Source organism: Hyla sarda, chromosome 6 (genome assembly GCF_029499605.1).
Source record: "Hyla sarda isolate aHylSar1 chromosome 6, aHylSar1.hap1, whole genome shotgun sequence".
In the NCBI taxonomy this organism is placed as follows: domain Eukaryota; kingdom Metazoa; phylum Chordata; class Amphibia; order Anura; family Hylidae; genus Hyla; species Hyla sarda.
This window is the reverse complement of record NC_079194.1, coordinates 144582239-144587796: the sequence shown is the minus strand read 5'-3', so window position 1 is coordinate 144587796 and position 5558 is coordinate 144582239. Positions and strand designations below refer to the sequence as shown.

The 5558-nt window shown below is 39.9% G+C and overlaps 1 protein-coding gene across 2 annotated transcripts in view; it reads left to right on the top strand.

Moving 5' to 3' along the window:
* Positions 1-4877: 4877 nt before the first annotated feature.
* The window catches only part of LOC130276291 (mixed lineage kinase domain-like protein), an 82140-nt gene continuing 81459 nt past the window's right edge, over positions 4878-5558 (top strand). For both annotated transcript variants that reach the window (XM_056525462.1, XM_056525463.1), the window contains exon 1: positions 4878-5015. The gene's annotated coding sequence lies outside the window, so the exon portion shown is untranslated. The remainder of the gene's footprint in view (positions 5016-5558) is intronic.

Here is a 5558-nt window from a genome sequence, read left to right as displayed (position 1 = left end):
TATATATATATATATATATAAAAAAACATAAGATAGATTAGGGTGCATTTACATCACGATTTTGCTATACGGTTCCCGTATCTGGTTTTGCATTAAAAAAAATGTATACAATCATATAGCAAACTGTATACATTGACCTCCCATAAAAAATAAACACAAGAAGATGTATCCAGTTGTGTAAGTTTTTGTACTTGTACGGTTTTGTGCATTTTTTTGCCATGCTCAAAACTGCAATCATCCACTATTATATGTGTCCTGTTTTTCTTACCAAGGTTATTTGTGACCTTTATAAAAACCGTATACAGTTTTTATAACATTGTAGTCAATGGAAACCATATTGGGTACACAATTGCATACTGTTTTGTCAGTTTTTGGGGATAAGTTTTCCAAAACAAAATCTCTTTCAAAACAGTATGGCAAAGGCAAAATTGTGATGTGAATGTAGCCTTACATATACAAGAACTATGTGAAACATCTGTCCTGTAGTTATTATAGATTGTCAGAGAACGGAATCACAGAGACAATGACAGACACATGAACCCCATTCTTTTTACCACTCCCCTCATCTGTAAGGAAATCTTTGTGTCCTTCTTTCTTTCAAGGTGAATCCTGACTGGAGCCGATGTGTTGGGGGAATATAAAGAGAATGTATCACCATGTTATTATTTAATTATTATTTTTTTTCAGTGAAATAAAATACTTTATTTGTAAAAAGTGTTGTTACAATGTAGCTCCTAGCTCTGCCACACAGTGCAGCCTTGCCAAACAGTATGCATTAAAGGGGTACTCTGGTGGAAAACTTTTTTTTTTTTTTTTTTTTTTAAATCAACTGGTGCCAGAAAGGTAAACAGATTTGTAAATTACTTCTATTAAAAAATCTTAATCCTTTCAGTACATATTAGCTGCTGAATACTACACAGGAAATTCTTTTCTTTTTGGAACACAGTGCTTTCTGCTGACATCACAAGCACAGTGCTCTCTGCTGACATCGCTGTCCATTTTAGGAACTGTCCAGAAAGCAGCATATGTTTGCTATGGGGATTTTCTCCTACTCTGGACAGTTCTTAATATGGACAGAGATGTCAGCAGAGAGCACTAATAATTTCCTCTGTAGTATTCAGCAGCTAATAAGTACTGAAAGGATTAAGATTTTTTAATAGAAGTAATTTACAAATCTGTTTAACTTTCTGGCACCAGTTGATAAAATAAAAAAATAAAAAAAAGTTTTTCACCGGAGTACCCCTTTAACCCCAGCACATTTTGACCTTAACCCCTTAAGGACCAGGCCCATTTTGGCCTTAAGGACCAGAGCGTTTTTTGCACATCTGACCATTGTCACTTTAAGCATTAATAACTCTGGGATGCTTTTACCTTTCATTCTGATTCCGAGAAAGTTTTTTGGGGACATATTCTACTTAATGTAAATGGTAAAATTTCATCGATACTTGCATCATTTCTTGGTGAAAAATTCCAAAATGTTATGAAAAAATTTAAAATTTTGCATTTTTCTAACTTTGAAGCTCTCTGCTTATCAGGAAAATAGACATTCCAAATAAATTATATATTGATTCACATATACAATATGTCTACTTTATATTTGCATCAAGAAGTTGACATGTTTTTACTTTTGGAAGACACCAGAGGGCTTCAAAGTTCAGCAGCAATTTTCCAATTTTTCCCAAAATTTTCAAAATCTGAATTTTTCAGGGACCAGTTCAGTTTTGAAGTGGATTTGAAGGGCCTTCATATTAGAAATACCCCATAAATGCCCCCATTATAAAAACTGCACCTCTCAAAGTATTCAAAATGACATTTAGTAAGTTTGTTAACCCTTTAGGTGTTTAACAGGAATAGCAGCAAAGTGAAGGAGAAAATTCAAAATCCTCATTTTTAACACTCGCATGTTCTTGTAAACCCAGTTTTTGAATTTTTACAAGGGGTAAACGGAGAGAAATCTTCCTAAAATTTGTAACCCAATTTCTCTCGAGTAAGGAAATACCTCATATGTGTATGTAAAGTATTCGGCGGGCGCAGTAGAGGGCTCAGAAGGGAAGGAGCGACACTGGGATTTTGGAGAGTGAGTTTTTCTGAAATGGTTTTTGGGGGGCATGTCCGATTTAGGAAGCCCCTATGGTGGCAGGACAGCAAAAAAAACACATGGCATACTATTTTGGAAACTACACCCCTCAAGGAACGTAACAAGGGGTACAGTGAGCCTTAACACCCCACAGATGTTTGACGACTTTTTGTTAAAGTTGGATGTGTAAATTAAAAAAAATTTTCACTAAAATGCTGCTTTTCCCCCAAATTTTACATTTTTACAAGGGGTAATAGGAGAAAATGACCCCCAAAAGTATGGAAATACCCCATGTATGGACATCAAGTGCTCTGCTGGCGCACTACAATGCTCAGAAGAGAAGGAGCGCCATTGAGCTTTCGGAGAGTGAATTTGTTTGGAATGGGCCATGTGTGTTTACAAAGCCCCCCGTAGTGCCAGAACAATGGACATGTGACCCCATTTTGGAAACTACACCCCTCACAGAATTTGGGGAAGAAGGGGTGCAGTGAGTATTTACACCCCACTTGCGTTTGACAGATCTTTGTAATAGTGGGCTGTGCAAATGAAAAATAAAATTTTTCATTTTCACGGACCACTGTTCCAAAAATCTGTCAGACACCTGTGGGGCGTAAATGCTCACTGTACCCCTTATTACATTACGTGAGGGGTGTATTTTCCAAAACGGGGTCACATGTGAGGGGGGGGGTCCATTGTTCTGGCACTATGGGGATAGTCCAGAAGGATAGAAGGATAGAATGGGAAACTTTTGGCGTAGGCGTACTTAGCAAAGGCTAGTCGCCCTTCCGCTTCTATTCCCTGTATTGGGGGGGGGGGGGGTTCCATATTGTCTGACCCTAAGTTAATCAACTCTGTATTTAGAGATTTCTACTCCGCCCTTTATTCTGCTCCTTCTAGACCCTGTCAGGGGGAAATTCATTTTTTTCTACAGGACCTATCCCTTCCACAGCTCAGCTGTGCTCAAGCGGAAGTGTTAGATACCCCGTTTACGCTGGAGGAGGTGGCACAGACTATTGAGGATCTTCCCCATGGGAAGACCCCAGGTTTAGATGGGTTAATTGGTGATTGGTATGGGATGAATGAGGAGCGTTTGGCCCCTATACTCCTTAAACTGTTTCACTCGGTGGCTGAGGCTGACTCTCTTCCGGACTCTATGAGGGAGGCGTTGATAGTGGTACTCCCCAATGCTGGGAAGGATCCGTTGCTACCTGATTCCTATAGACCTATCTCCCTATTGAATGCTGATATTAAGATATTTTCTAAAATATTTGCTACTCGCCTATTTGGGGTTATTGGCTCTCTCGTTCATCCTGATGCTGGGTAGGGCTACTGATGTTATCGTGAAATGCCTACAGCTTAATATTGCAGCAGTGGGGGAAGGCTTTCCTACAGGGGTGGTGGATAGTCTAGATATCTATAAAGCTTTTGATTCTGTACTGTGGCCATATCTCTGGGAGGTCTTGGGTGTGTTTGGGTTTGGCCCTAGGTTTTGTGCCTGGGTCTGCTTGTTGTATGATTGCCCCAGGGCTTGTATTTGTACTAACATAGATGTTTCCACCTCCTTTCTCCTGGGCCAGGGGACAAGGCAAGGGTGCCCCCTATCTCCCTTCCTCTTTGTGCTGGCAATTAAGCCCTTGGCAGCGACCATACGCAGAGATCCCACTATCTGTGGCATTCCCAGGGGATCCATTGTGGAGATGGTTTCTCTTCACGCAGATGACACACTAGTCTATTTAGCAGATGCAGGGGGTTCCCTCGTTTCTCTGATTGACCTACTAGATAGGTTTAGTTTTATTTCAGGCTTGCGGGTAAACTGGGTTAAATCCTCTCTCATGGCATTCTCACCTGACATTCCACTTTCCTCTTCTCTCCCAGAGGGGGTACAAGTAGACATGTGCAGAAGAAAAATTTTCATTTTTTTTTTTCGTTTCGTTTTTTCATTTTTTTTTAAATTTTCGGTTCAGTAATATTTTCAGTTTTGATTTTCAGATACATTCGGTATTTGGGTGTCCAGGTTTAATTTTTTTTAGGATACATTCGGTATTCGGGTGTCCGGGGGTTCATTTTTTCGGATACATTCGGTATTCGGGTGTCCGGGGGGGCTAATTTTTTTCGTATACATTCGGTATTCGGGTGTCTGGGTTTGATTTATTTTTTTTGATAAATTCGTATTTGGGTGGGTTTGATTTTTCGTATACATTCAGTATTCGGGTACATTCAGGTAAATCTTTTTTAAGCAGGGGACCATTATCGGGAGTGTGTGCAGGAAAAGAGGGCAGCCGCAGAGATCGGAACATTGGAAGACAGGTAAGACCAATATGATTTTATGTGATTTATATTAATACATAATGTAATGTTGAATGAATGAGTAAATGAATGAATGCTGTATGAATGATTGATGTGTTTGATCGATGTGTTTGATTGTCGGGTGATTTATGTATAACACGATGTTAAACATAAATCACCCGACAATCAAACGCATCGATCAAACTGTTGCAAAACTACAACACCCACCGAGCATGCGGCTTAGTATTAGTACTTAGTATTGCTCCAGACCTTGACAGAGAGCCACATAAGCCCTATTTGAGAACAGCAACATGGAGGAAGAGCAATGAGAAATTAAAGCAATTGCTATGTGTCATCATAATTAATAATGTCGATAATTATAACATTAAAGTCTATAAAATTGAAATGGGAAAATGAAAGTGAAAGGAGATTCATAGTAAGTATATGCTATGGAGATCAAATTCCTACAAACAGCAGTAAATGGGAGGAGAAAAGCAAATAAGGCAGAGAGGAAGGAGGACACAGTTCTCAGACAGAAGAGGCATGTGCTACTACACTTGGACAGGAAGACAGAAAAGGACTGGAAAAATCGAGACTACAGGACTACAGAACTCTTTTTCTCTTCGGCCACAAAGTAACTACCTGTGATAAGGTGAGCTGACTACACACATAAAAGACTGATATTGGTTACATGTATGATATAAGTCTCTATGGAGGTTCTCAGCACTGCAGATACCTGACATGTATGCATTGTTTGCTCTCCTTCAGAAGAAAAACATCTCATAGTAGACACAGCAGTCACCCATCTGTACACAGGTCTTGTTCTTGTGAGTTTCTTGTCAGTACAGAGTAGGTACTAGTTGGCTACAGAGATGCCTTGGTTGCAGCTGTGGAAATGGCTACTTCTGTAATCCTCACTGAAGAAATCCAGTGGGGGATAGAGATTTCTTTTCCAGAAAAATACAAATTAGCTCTTCTCCAAATGGAATAGTAGCCAAACCAAAGTCTCCTATAGTCATGGCATCACCCAAGCTAATCTGTATCTTACTCTGTACTGATGATGTGTGGGAACCCTGAAACAGCTGGCTAGAGCAGTGTTTTCCAACCAAGGTGCCTCCAGCTGTTGCAAAACTACAACTCCCAGCATGCCCAGACAGCCTTTGGCTGTCTGGGCATGCTGGGAGTTGTAGTTTTG